The 14,789-nt window shown below is 42.4% G+C and overlaps 1 protein-coding gene across 1 annotated transcript in view; it reads right to left on the reverse strand.

The window, feature by feature from the left end:
- Positions 1-10,583, reverse strand: part of ZNF217 (zinc finger protein 217) — a 40,897-nt gene extending 30,314 nt beyond the window's left edge. The window contains exons 1-2 of the mRNA XM_067708536.1: positions 10,409-10,583; positions 8,931-9,032 (exon numbers count right to left, since the gene is read on the reverse strand). The gene's annotated coding sequence lies outside the window, so the exon portion shown is untranslated. The remainder of the gene's footprint in view (positions 1-8,930; positions 9,033-10,408) is intronic.
- Positions 10,584-14,789: the final 4,206 nt, after the last annotated feature.

Here is a 14,789-nt window from a genome sequence, read left to right on the forward strand (position 1 = left end):
TCCAGTGGTTATGACTCAGCACTTTCACTAAGGTGGCCTGGGTTCAATCCCTGGTCAGGGAACTATGATCCTGCAAGCCTCTTGGTGTGGCCCCCCCCAAAAAAAGTATAGTTGATTTACAGTATTATAATATATTAGTTTCAGGTATATGACATAGTGATTCAAAATTTTTGTAGATTATACTCTATTTAAGGTTATTATAGGGACTTCCCTGGTGGTCCAGTGGTTAAGACTCTGTGCTTCCAATGCAGTGGACACGGGTTCCATCCCTGGTCAGGGAACTAAGATCCCATGCCATGTGGCGTGGCCAAAAAATTTTTTTTAATTTTTAAATTAAAAAAAAAATTTATTATATTGTTGGCTATATTCCCTGTGCTGTATAATATCAATATATTCTAGTAGAAGAAAGTAGATCTTAAAAGTTCTCATCACAAGGAAAAAAAATATTTGTAACTATGTGAAATGATTCATGTTAACTAAATGTATTGTGGTCACCATTTCAAAATGTATACATATACCAAATTACTCCATTGTATACCTTAAACTTATACAGTGCTATATGTGAATCATATCTCAATAAAACTGGAAAAACTATATAATAATATAATTATATTATTTATATAAATAGTATTTCTGTTTTCATAAGACTCTTGGGAAAATTGAGGCACACTGTGTAAAGCTTGTAAGCCCAGAGTTTTGCAGGCCTGGCACTGTTCTAGGCACTGGAGCTAGAGCTTACAGTAAGCAAAGCAAACGCAGTTCTTTCTGTTCTGGAGCTTACCTTCTAGAGGGAGGCAGGCAACACACAGGCTCAGTGGAGAGGGGAAGGTGCCTGCTGTTTTTTGGACTGGGGCTCCCTGAGGAGCAGAGACCTCCAGGAAGTCCAGTGGCAAAGCATACTAAGGCAGGAAGCAGAAGGTGAGAAGGCTAAGGGCAGAAGACAGGCTGACCTAGGGAAAGCACTGCAAGGAGGCCAGTGCATCGGGGCCCAGCGGGTGAGGACAGGGGAGCAAGGAAATAATAAGGCAGGACCTTGTAAAGACAGAGGGAAGGACTGGGTTTTTTTGTTTGTTTTTTTTGGCCGCATCACAAGGCATGTGGTATCTCAGTTCCCAGACCAGGGATAGAATCCATGCCCCCTGCAGTGGAAGCTCAGTCTTAACCACTGGACCGCCAGGGAAGTCCCAAGGACTGGTTTTTGACCCTGGTAGCAGTAGGATATCAAAGATGGTCAGGGACTTCGCTGGTGGCACAGTGGTTAGGAATCTGCCTGCCAATGCAGGGCACCCGGGTTCGAGCCCTGGTCCAGGAGGATCCCACATGCCATGGAGCAACTAAGCCCGTGTGTCACAACTACTGAGCCTGCAGTCTAGAGACACAACTACTGAGCCCGCGTGCCACACTAAAGCCCACGCGACTAGAGCCCGTGCTCCGCAACAAAGAGAAGCCACCGCAATGAGAAGCCCGCGCACCACAGCGAAGAGTAGCCCCCGCTCGCCGCAACTAGAGAAAGCCCGTGTGCACAGCAACGAAGACCCAACACAGCCAAAAATAAATAAATGAATAAATTAATTAATTAAAAAAAAAAAAGATGGTCAATTCTCTGCTCTCATTTTATTTGCTGTATCTGCAGCCCTCGATAGAGTCAACCCTGTCCTCTTCCTTGAAACACGTTTCCCCTGATTTGGAACGCCGCACTTTCCTGATTTCCACCAGTCCTCACTGGCTGCTCCTTCATCCCCTCTGCTGGTTCTTTTCCCCGGACTTCCAGGCTCTGAAGAGCCCCAGGGCCCAGTGCTGGAGCCTAGTCTTTTTCCTACTCATTCCCTAAGTATTTCATCCAGTCCAATGGCTCAAAATACCATCTATAAGGCTCCTAAATTTATATATTTCCCACCCAGACCTCTCCCCTCAAATCCCAAAATATATTTCCAGCTGTCTACTCCAGCTCCATTTAGATGTCCAGAAATTATTTCTAGATTTCAACCTCAGACCTTCTCCCACAGTCCTCCACCATAATGAATACATAAGATCATAGAATTGCATGAGACTCTCCAGGAAGGGAATGTAGATGGAGAAGAAAGCGTGGGTAGAGAGCTGGGTCAGCCACCGACATTGGATCATGCATCCCTGCCAGGTACCCCCTGAGCTCAAACCAATGCAATTATACTCATCACACATTATAGTAATTATTTCTGCCTGTCCTCCTCCCACTAGAGTCTAAACTCCATAGAAATACATGATACTGTGATTTGTTCTCTGCTGTATCTCCAAGTCTTAGTATGATGCCTGTCTACAGCAGGGATCAATAAATGTGTTCAAGACAAATGAATAGAGAAATACTACTAATGCACAGAGCTCAGCCGCAGTGAGATCCAGCCAAAAGGGACCTGCAGTTTGGGTGTTCAGGCCAGTCACTGGGGTCTTGGCTCAGTTTTCTCATCTGTAAAATGGGGCTTCTAACCTCTGTTTGACCTACCTCATTGGATAGTGGGGCTGCCCCCGTCATACCACGGGGAAGCTCTGTGCTGTATAACAGCAAAGGGTCGTTTTTACCATGACTCTTGTCTTGACTGCTGAGTGTCAACTCGGCAGGGGGCTCCACTCGTGTCTGGACTCATCTTTGGGTACACCTGGAACTCAGCTCCCCTGATGACCTTTACATCAGACCTGAAACCCAAGAGGTCCCGCACTTCGCTAAAAGCGCATTCAGAGTCTTTGAACTCACTTTTCTCTCCCTTTTGGATGAGATGCCTGGTGTAGTGAATGGTTTATATAGTTGGTTGGTTAGGAATTTTATTTTCTTTCATTTTTTGGTCTGAACCAGACTGTTAACTCCATCAAGAGTGGGGACTTGTCCAAACTCACACCCAGCAGAGCCTCCTGCATTTCTCTGCCTTGGGATGGGCTGGGTGGACTAAACCACTGACAGTTCAAAAAACTTCTATGCCAGAAACAGGGCCAGCTTGCCAAGAGGCTTAGCTGATAAGCTCTAACGTTGACTGAGTTCATGTGTGCTTTTCATTTGGTAACTCATTTAATCCACCTAACGACCCTGCGAGGCAGGGAGTATATTTTTCCATTTTTATAGACAAAGAACATGAGCACAAAGAGATTAAGTAGCTGGCAATAAGCAGCAGAACCAGGAGTCTAAATCCAGCACCTGCCTCTAGGGCCTCTGTCCTTACCTACAGATACACGACCTTCCTCATACCCGGGTCCCCTGCCTAGGTCTCCACCTCAGCTCCTCTCCCACCCTTTCCCCCTCCCTCACTGTCTTTCATCACAATGGCCTCCTTTCCTGTGCAGACACCGGCCAAGCCTCACCCCAACACCTCATGGTGTATCCCCAGGACCTTGAACCATGTCTGGCACATAATAGCTGCTCATTAAAATACTGGATGCAAAATGAGGGTGAATGCTGTGCGCCAGGTGCCTGCCATCTACTATCACATTACATTCTCCTAGTAATGGGCCCAGCGTTTTTCCCACATACCAGGGATACAGCTCTGAGGAAAGTGGACTCTGAGCTTGCAGAGCTGCCAATCCAGGAGAGATGCAGACGATCACATCTCTGTCACACTGAGCTCTTCACAATCTGCACTGATCTTTTCAAAAGTCAAATCTGATCACATCAGGGCCCTGCCCCAAACTCCCAACGTGTCTTAAAATAAAGACAAAATTTCTGGCAGGATCTGGTGGGCCCTGTGAAGACTTTGGACTTTATTCCAAAAGCGCTGGGATGCCAACCGGAAAAAAAATAGTAGTAAAACCGAAAGAACTATTGAATTTCAAGTGTTTCTTCCTTGAGAGATTATCTCCTGAAGGATCTCATCCTGGTTAAACAAAGAGGCCATAGCAAACATGAAGAAGTTACAGTCCTCTTGCTTCAAGCCCCCATTTTCCTCTCCTTCTGCCAAGGGTAGGATCACAGAATCACAGCAGTCACTGATCGCCGTGCCTGGCACCAGCTGTAATCTGATCAATCATCACCCCTTGAGTTATTACTGCCTTTCCTTAAAAAAGAGGAAACTGAGGCTTAGAAGAGTTAAGTAGGCTAACTGAGGTCACACAGCTAACAGTTTGATTCCCTATCTTACAGACTAAAGCCAATGGGCAATTTGAACCCAACGTCAAACCTCAACTCTGTCACCTCTAAAAATCAACACTGGGGCTTCCCTGGTGGCGCAGTGGTTAAGAATCCGCCTGCCAATGCAGGGGACACGGGTTCGAGCTCTGCTCCGGGAAGATCCCACATGCCGCGGAGCAACTAAGCCCACGAGCCACAACTACTGAGCCTGCGCACCTAGAGCCCGTGCTCTGCAACAAGAGAAGCCACCGCAGTGAGAAGCCCGCGCACCGCAACAAAGAGTAGACCCTGCCCACCGCCACTAGAGAAAGCCCCCGCGCAGCAACGAAGACCCAATGCAGCCAAAAATAAATTAAATAAATAAATTAAAAATAAATAAATAAAAATCAGCACTGATACACATTGCCTGACACCCTATTTCCTGAATATTCACCAGTCAGCCGTGTGTGGCTCCGGGGCAAAGTTGAAACCTCCTCACCCAATGTGCCTCCCCTCCCCCGCATTCTGGAACAGCCATATTTTACTCCCTTGCCCTGGGGCTAGTCCCCTCCCATCTCAGTCACTCCCTGGCGTTCCTGGTGTCCCTGTGAACTCGGCCAGTCTTCCCCAACAGTCTGCGAATCTCCTTTGAAGGTAGGGGAGAAAGGTCATGCAAAGTATATCCCTACAGCAATTAGCAGAGTGCTTTTCACAGAGTTGGGAAGCAATATAAGTTTGTAAGATGAAAATATCCTAGACTAGGTCTCAAACATCCATGCCTTCCTTCACATTGCCTGTCAGAGCTCAGCAGCTAGCAAATCTTACAGATGCTATCCTCTCAAAATCTCTCAATGCACCCTTTCCTTCTTATTTCCACAGGCCTTGTTTCTTGTTTCATTCTGATCTGTGTATTAATCTCTTAACCGGTCCTCCTGTACCTGTCTTCTTCCTGACCCAGAATACTTTTCCCCGAACCCCACAAATAACCATCCTGCCACTGTCCCGTGCAAAAATCTCTAATTTTACCAAAAGAAGCCATACCTCCCTCTCTTAGGATGCAAAACTACGGCCCCAGCCAAGCTTTCAGCCAGATTCATTCCATAAATATTTATTTGGGAGCACTCCTCTGTCCCAGGCACTTGGCTAGATAGTAACTAAAGAATAAGATACAAAACAAATTGGATTCCTACCTTCATGGAGCTTACATTTTAATAGGAGAAATAGACATTAAACAAATTAAAACATAAATAAACAGAAAAGCATATAATTACAGTACCTACCCTGGAGAAATAATCACTCGGGTACTTAAAGAAGCATACACAAGGATGTTCATTGCAGCATTTTAAAACAGTGAAAAATTAGAAACAACCTATGTGTTCATAAAAAGGAAAATGGCCACATAAACTACAGTATATCCGAACTGAAGAATATAGACAGCAGTTGGAAAGAATGAAGTGGTGTGGCTAGATCACCAAGACATTGTGGAGTAAGAAAACAAGGCTGCAAAAACGTATGCCATTTTTGTTTAAAAAGACACACACAGGGGCTTCCCTGGTGGCGCAGTGGTTGAGAGTCCGCCTGCCGATTCAGGGGACACGGGTTCGTGCCCTGGTCCGGGAAGATCCCACATGCCGCGGAGCAGCTGGGCCCGTGAGCCATGGCCGCTGAGCCTGAGTGTCCGGAGCCTGTGCTCCGCAACGGGAGAGGCCACAATGGTGAGAGGCCCGCGTCCGGCAAAAAAAAAAAAAAAAGACACACACAATAATATATTTTCCAAAGTAAATACATGTATATGTATATAATATTTATGTGTGTATATTATATATAAATATATTTACACATACATATATATGTATACATGTACACCTATATTTACATTAATACACACATACATGTTTATGTATACATATATGTATGTATACATATGTATATATGTATGGGTATATTAATGTAAATAAATATATTTCCAAAGGAAATACATGTATATATTTATGTGTGTTGTATATAAATATATTTACATATACATGTATACATATACATGTACACCTATATTTACATTAACATACACATACATGTGTATGTATACATATATGTATGTATACGTGTGTGTGTGTATTAATGTAAATATATATGTACACACACATAAGAAATATATATATGCTGATCATTTCTCAATATATACAAATACTGAATCATTATACTGTACCACCTGAAACTAATATAATGTTATATGTCAGTTATATCTCAATAAATAAATAAGAAATATATATATGGAAATACACAAATAAAAGCTGGTTAATTCTCAAGTGTGGGCAAGGATCCAGGACAGTTTGGTGATAGCTAAATATTTTAATTTCTTTACATGTAAAGCATACTCATATGCCTACTAAAAAGAAATTCCAAACTGTTGAATACACTGGGAAAAAAAAAAAAAAACAGAGAATAAAATGTTTAGTATCTCCAGCTACTGCCTTCTGATAAACGTTTGATAAACCATTCTCTGCTTACCTGTCTCCTTGCTCTGCGACGGCTTCCTGTCCCACTGTCACTTTGAATCTCTCCAAATACATGTGCCATGTATGTGCAAAAGTCAATCTGTAGCCATCCTGCCCACTCCCCAAGGGCCACTCCGAATGCCACCACCCTCTCTTTGTTCAGTCACTGCTTGTTCACCCCTGCTTTGTGACATCTGCTGGATTACGCTTAGCCCACCTGAATGAATCACACCTCCTTGAAGGGAAGGCCAGTTTCCTCCATGTCACAGTTGCTGGCACACAGGAAGTGTCTCAATATTTAGCTGTTCTATTTAATTAAATAAATATGCTCCCTGAATTCTTTCATTCACTCATGCATTTACTCTCTTACTCAACATTTATTAAGCACCTACTGTGTACCAGGCACTGTTCTAGGTGCTGGGAATGCCGCAGGAAAGCAAACCGATCAAAACGCCTATCCTCACAAAGTGAACATTTAATATTCTAGTGTGTTAAGTAAGTACTATGGAGAAAAATAAGGGGAGCGAAGGGGTCAGGAAACGGAACGGGTAGGTGTGGGAGGCGGGGGGATATTAAATAGGCTAGTCCAGGCCTTCCCTGGCAGACCAGTGGTTAAGACCGCGCTTCCTCTGCAGGGGGTGCGGGTTCGATACCTGGTCAGGGAAGTTCCGCATGCCAAGAAGTGGCCAAAAGAAAAAAAAAAAAGTCTACTGCAGGTTGACTTCATAGGTGGAGACGTCTGAGTAAAGATCTGAATAGGGTTGCAGTGGGAGCCATGTGGGGTTCTGGGGAAAGAGGCTAAAAGGTTGGCCTGCAAAGACCTTGAAGTGTGTATCCAGTGACTCAAGGAACTACCGGGCAGCTAGCATGGTGGCCGAGTGGCTGGCGTGAAGTAAGAAGAGACAACTCAGAAAATGAGAATGGAGGGTATGCATATAAATTGCCTGGGGCCTTTGGGACTCTGTAAAGATAGGATTTTTATCTGAATGAGCCTGAGGGCCACTGAATGGTTCGAGCAGAGGAATGATGACCTGGCTGGGGTATTAAGAGGCTGATTAAACAGATGATAAAATTAAGAGCACTTCTAAAGTAGTAAAGCAGGTAGTCTCCTTTGCTGAAATCACTCAGATATTTAACTGTGTTCATATTTTCAGGCTACGTTTACAATAACAACAACAATAACGAGGACAACAGCAATAGAAGAGATAAAAAGGATAAGAAGGGAGAAATAATTTATTGAGCCCCTGCTATGTGCCAGAGTCTTGACTCCACATCTAATGTATCCAATCAAGCTGTTACTTAGTTCTGATAACCTACCTATACTTATGTAAATATACAGAAATGTAAATGTATATATAAATTAAGTATATTTAAATTCATTTGCCAGATGAGGAAACTACAGCCATCAGAGGTTAACTTGCTTTCTGACTTACTAACTTCTCTGACTTCCTTGAGGTGCTACAACAAAACTAAAGTGGGGCTTCCCTGGTGGCGCAGTGGTTGAGAGTCCGCCTGCTGATGCAGGGGACACGGGTTTGTGCCCCGGTCCGGGAAGATCCCACATGCCGCGGAGCAGCTGGGCCCGTGAGCCATGGCCGCTGAGCCTGCGTGTCCGGAGCCTGTGCTCCGCAACACGAGAGGCCACAACAGCGAGAGGCCTGCGTACCGCAAAAAATAAAAAATAAAAAAAAATGAAGTGAAATTCTCGCCCCGTCTAATTCCAAACCCCATGCTGCCACATGCCATTCTTTTTCACCCTAAGTTGTTTACCTTGGCCTTAGGAGGCTAGAGGGTAATAATAGGGATCATTGATTAAGTACTTATTATAGGCCAAGCACACTGTATGCACCATTACTGGATACCCAAGCAGAGTCAGTACCCTCTTCTCCCAGATTAGAAACCTGCAACTCCGAGCAGTCATATGGATAGTGGTTAAAGGGCTGAGCTCATAAAACTGGGTTCAAACCAAGACTCTGGACGACCCAGCTGTGCCGCCTTTGCCACCTCACTTAAGCTCTCTTTGCCTCTGTTCTCCCCATTTTACAGATGGAGGTAAGAATACTCACTGACAAGTGTATCTAAGAGGAATAAATAAATCCTCACCTGTAAAATGTTTTGCAGAGAATTTGGCACATGGTAAACATTTAATTAAGACACACTATTATAATGAAGATTATTGCCCACGGTCACAGAAACTCACCCACTGCAGGACCCTGCCAGGGTATTTATTCATGGGTTGGAGAAGAGAAGTGTGTTTATAGAGGTGAGAGATTTGTCCTCTCCAGAACTGAGTCACTTTCAATCATCTGAGCGCCCACCCAATGTAGACTAAGTACGTGGAATTCCCTGGAAAAAAAGATACATACCTCAATCTGGGTGATCCTCCAGGAAGTTCGGAGACAACCCACCTTTCAGTGTTCCTTGGGCATCTTCTCCAAACTGAAGGTCAAGCAAGGCCTGAGCGACCCCTGAAGGAGGAGGTCAGAGGTGAGTGGCAGCAGGAAAGGATGTGGAACAGAAGAATCTCCTGACTTTAGGTGTGCCCTCTCAAGCCACGCCCTCCAATAGAATATTGGGATTTGGGAGAAGTGCTGGAGAGGAGATTAAGGTCTGAACCATACCCTTGACAGGCATAGAGTGACCAAAAAAATCCCTGGGTCTAGACTAAAGATCAGAGAGTTGCCCTAAATTTCTGGAGCATAGTTAATCCCAAACCAGCTACTTCACCACTTCACTTGCAGCAGCTCCCAACACTAACACAGCAAGTTTTCCCAGAAACCGGAACTGAATAAAATACAGTCTCCAGAGGCTTCCTGGATCCAAATCCTGACTCCACTGCTCAGCTGCTGGGGGACATCAGCCCGATGATTTAGCCTCTCTACCTCACCTGTAAAATGGGAATGATAGTCCCCAGTGCATCAGGCGCCTTTAAGGGTTAAATGGGCTGATGGTGATGAGACCTTAAAAACCTTAAAACTGACTCAGTAAATGTCAGCCAAAACGACATTAGCCATCCGTCTCCCTGTCCTAAATCAGCCCTTCTACTTAACTAATCTCCTTGGCCTCTTTGACAACTTTTTTTCAAACATCGTTAGCACATTTTGTTGACATATTTTTACAAATACCAAGCCTGCATGTCCTCTTAAAAATATTTTAAGAGATTATGTTTTGTTCCCACTTGCTTTGAGGAACAGCTTCAGCGCCGTTGAGTGGGATGAAAACAGTATAAAAGCAAATGAGGATAATAGGACCATCTTTCCTGAACTTTAAAAAAAAAAAAAGAAAAAGAAAAGAAAAAGCAAAGAATTAAAGATTCAGATCCTGGGCTTCTAAAGACCATCTTGCTAAGTATTTTCTTACCAAGTTCCTTCTTTTTTTTTTTCCTCACCCATAAACACAACAGTAACGAGATAGTTTTTCTTTCTCTCTACTTTCAAAAAAAAAAAAAAAAAACCAAAAACTCTGTCACATAAATTTCTCCAAACAGATACAATTGAATTTGCTATAATGATTTGTTAACTATGTCCTTTAAAGAAAAGAAGTCTATGAACAGAAATAAACAGTTTCTGAAGCAGTTGTATCTGAAGTCAAGGAATTAGAACAACAACGTGTCCCCAAGGAAACAAAATAGAATTTGGACTCCAAGCTAAAATGGCTCTGCCTTAATCCTCTGTTACCCGGTACCATGGGGCTGCGTTTACAGGAAACGCCTGCCACCAGAAGTTTTCTGCTAGTTTTCAACCCGCTTTCAATCGTATTTTTGCATCATCAACTCAGCCATATGGAAACAAATAAAACACTCAGCTTAAAAAAAAAAAAATCGTAGAGGGAAGAGATTGCTGACCTGTTCATTTCTACCTTCTCCAGGATGGGTAGAGAGGCAAGAAGAAATGCAGGCTCCCCTCCCCCTCCACGACTGGGCTTCCCGGCTGGGTGGAAACTATCTCATTACCACATTTTCAACAAGCAGACCGGTTTCCTTGTTTAATCAAAGTTAGTTTGTGGTTGTTTGGCAGTCTGCGCTTGCCAGGTTTTTATGGCTATAGAAAATGTGTATTTATTTATTTTGAGATGGCTATGACCATATGACACATGAGCTAGCCTTAGCCAATGATTTATAAGAGCTCTGAAAAGCACTGCCTTTAAACATTTTAATAGAGGCTCTCTCATCCTTTGTAAGTGGAAGTGTAAATTGGTACAGTCCTTTTGTAAACAACTCGGTGAGACAAGTCAAGGGCCTTACAAATGTTCATACATTTAGGTGCAGCAATAACACTCCTGAAATCAATCCCAAGGAAATAACTCTAATCAAGGAAAAGGTGTTATGAACAAAGACATTCATGGCAACAAGACTTAATATAAGGGGAAGAAAAACACACACACACCCTCTCTCTCCACATACATGTGGAAATACACAGAGGAATAGCTAATCATCCAAATTATGCCCCACTTTTGCATGTAGCCATTTTGAAATTAGAAAGTTTTAAAAAAATAATGCCATTGGGAAATAGTTAAAATAGCAAATGGAAAAAAATCAAGATGCAAAATCATATTTTTAATAAACTATGTCTTTTTATTAGTAAGCAAAAAGAGAGCATCTAAGAATATGTAAAACTGTTGAAATTGGTTTTCTTATCGCGGAAATTTTAGTACGGACTGCGCATCATGTGATACCGAGGGCTTATTGTTCATTCGTTTGCTGTGATAATGGCATTTTGAGTTACTAGTAAAAATTGACATATTTTTTAGAGATATATATTGTAGAGTATAGGAGATGAATGGCCTGGTATGTTGGAGTTTATAATATTTAGCAAACTTTAAAAAGGAGAGAATTGAAGCAAATGTGTTTTACATCTTGAAACTGCAGAACTGAGGTTGGGCATGGGGGCTTCACTATTCTCTCTATTCTTATGTTCATTTCAAAATTTCTATTAAAATTTTTTAAATGGTTGTTTTTGATCATGGGATATGCATGACCTTTTTCTACCTCCTATTTTTCTTGAAATATTTTCTCTTATATGCCTGTATTACCTTTGAAATAAAACAAATTAACATTTATTTTACCAAAAAGAAATTTAAGAGTTGACAGTCCCATGAGATGTCTTTATTGCTGTGTAATAGTAATGAATCCTCAGAATGCTCTGATAAGCCTAGGTACCTTAAAATGTGAGCTCATAAATGGTCCAAATCCTCTCCGTGGGTTGCACCACTGTCTGAGACTATGCTGTAAATATGATCAGCTGATAACAAGGCCAGCTGCAGCAAACCATTTTAAAGATTAGGAACCATTTAAAAACACACACACACATACCACCTCCTGTCTCTTAAGTGTTAAGTGGTGAGATACTCTGGTTTTATTTCCAAAGTTTCATGCAATAATCATGTAAGCAGCAAACAGCGCAGAGATCCACATACCGCCAAGCTGACTCAGAAGGAAGGGTTCCACATTCCTTAATTAGCAGCATCAGAAAAGCACCACTTCCTGCAATGGAGTTTCCCATTTCGCCAAGCTACTCTTGGCTCAACACACCCCACAAGTTCACAGGGAGGATTTCCATAAAGTCTGGAAACATAGATAGTGTTATTTCATTTATTTTATTTTATTTATTTATTTATTTATTTTTATTTTTTATTTTTTGCAGTATGCAGGCCTCTCACTGTTGTGGCCTCTCCCGTTGCGGAGCACAGGCTCCGGACGCGCAGGCTCGACGGCCATGGCTCACGGGCCCAGCCGCTCCGCGGCATGTGGGATCTTCCCGGACCGGGGCACGAACCCGTGTCCCCTGCATCGGCAGGCGGACTCTCAACCACTGCGCCACCAGGGAAGCCCTCATTTACTTTATTAATTTACTTTACTGTTTTTTTGTTTTGTTTTATTTGATTATACCATTCTATTAGTCTATTCTGTTGTATTCTAATTTTTTGCAGATTGAAGAGGTTCATGATGATATTATGCATTTCCTTCTTTGTTTCCAGACTTCACAGACACCCTGTAAATATTGAGATCAAAGTTGGGAGCAGAAGAGATGAACAATACACCAACTTGAAAATACAGTTCTCTTGGTTATTAATAGTCCAAAGATTCGAAGTACTGGGCCAGAAGTTTCTTTTTTAGTACCATTTACTTAAATTAAGTTTCTGGTTTGTATTAAAATTCTCTAGCAGGTCTCTTATAGGGAGCAAGAGTCTGAGGGAGGCTTCCAAACAAGATTACACAGTTTTCCAAGGTGATATATTTGATCATCTTCGAAAAGGCAGGGGCATCACTGTTGCAACCTTAATTGAAATGTCAAATTCTCTGGAAACAGTCTCCTTGTAAATGCTGGACTTAACCATTGTCACCATTATTTGCTTTGAACTTCAGAGGTTTTGAAAAAATGTAAAATAACCCAAATAATTGACAGATAATTGACAGATTTGACAGGCACTTAAAAACTATTTGGAAAACATTATTTTGCAGTTTGAGGGATCCTAAATCTGCTCTATGACACAATATTCCATTTTTCTACTTCAGACTTCTCTTCCTTAATCTATGTCTTTTCAAAGACTCCTTCTTTTAGCCCATCAGGTTGATAGATTTATATTTAGTTTTTAATTAAGTATCTTAGCTGTAAATAAGAAGACGTAACAAAAGCTCATAGCCTTGGACTACAAGATAAAGCAGGTGTCTGCCTTAGTGGCAAACCTGCCTTCTTAGGGGTCTAAGAGGGAGCAAAGAAGGCCTACTTAGGAATTTTATTTCTTCTGAAGACATCCTCTGGCATTTGAGAATGTCTGAGGCTGTTTAGTGGGTAAACTAACCTTTGATTGGGTCTCTTAAGAATGAAAGCCTTTCCTTCTGACCCCAGAGAGTAATGAATTACTTCTAATACTACATGATAAATTATGATGAAAACTATTTTTTTTTAATTCATGTGCTTTAAATAACAATGATGTCAAGTAGAGTTGAGAGCCAAGGGCACTGGATAAAATTAAACAGACTTTGGGCTTTTGCTGTTCTTGGATCATATAAGAGCTACAGTTTGACTCTATCCCTGACTCAGTTTCCCTGCTTATATCACAAGACACTAGGAGGGTGCAGGAAAAGTGCCCCATGACCATGATACTGTCTTTTTTTGGCCGTACTATGCAGCACGCGTAACTTCCCCCAACAGGGATCGAACCTGTGCCCCCTGCAGTGGAAGTGCGAAGTCTTAACCACTGGACCACCAGGGAAGTCCAATATTGCCTTTTTGGAGACATCAAGATGTCATAGATATTTCATCTTGAAAATAACCATTTATAAACATAGTAGTTGGACTTCCCTGGTGGCGCAGTGGTTAAGAATCCGCCTGCCAATGCAGGGGGCACGGGTTCGAGCCCTGGTTCAGGAAGATCCCACATGCTGCAGAGCAACTAAGCCCATGCGCCACAACTACTGGGCCTATGCTCTAGAGCCTGCGAGCCACAACTACTGAGCCCTCATGCCACAACTACTGAAGCCTGCGCTCCTAGAGCCCACGCTGCGTGACAAGAGAAGCCACCGCAATGAGAAGCCCACGCACCGCAACAAAGAGTAGCCCCCGCTTGCCACAACTAGAGAAAAGCCCGCGCACAGCAACGAAGACCCAACGCAGCGAAAGATAAAAATAAATACATAAATCATTTTTTAAAAATAAATAAATAAATAAAATAAACATAGTACTTTGGGGACTTCGCTGGTGATCCAGTGGTTGAGATTCTGCACTTCCAATGCAGGGGGCACAGGTTCAATCCCTGGTCGGGGAACTAGGATTCCCGCATGCTGTAAGGCACAGCCAAAAAAAAAACCAAACAAAGAAAACAGTATTTTGTAAGAGAATCCTGAACCCAAGAAGCTGTCTCCTTTCACCCTCAAAGAAATCAAGACTGAAATAGAACTGTTCTCATAAACATTTTAGGGATATTATTTATATCTGAGTTTTTGCTTGTGGAAAAAGATATCTGAATTCACTCTCAAGTTTTGTCTCTTTCCATCTCTGTGTGTGCCCTCCTCTTTACTTCTCCAAGTTATGAAAGATTTTATGTGTTTCTGAGTTTTCAAGTATGCAGCTAAATACTGTAAATTCATCAGAGAAATACTGGAATTTCAACCTGTAATAATTCAAAACTTCTTTGAACAACAGGCACCCACCATTCATGTATATTCTATTGTATTCTGGTCACATAGAATCCAGTGTGACTGGTGCCCACCTGGAGTTGTTCGA

Source organism: Pseudorca crassidens, chromosome 15 (genome assembly GCF_039906515.1).
Source record: "Pseudorca crassidens isolate mPseCra1 chromosome 15, mPseCra1.hap1, whole genome shotgun sequence".
Classification (NCBI taxonomy): Eukaryota; Metazoa; Chordata; class Mammalia; order Artiodactyla; family Delphinidae; genus Pseudorca; species Pseudorca crassidens.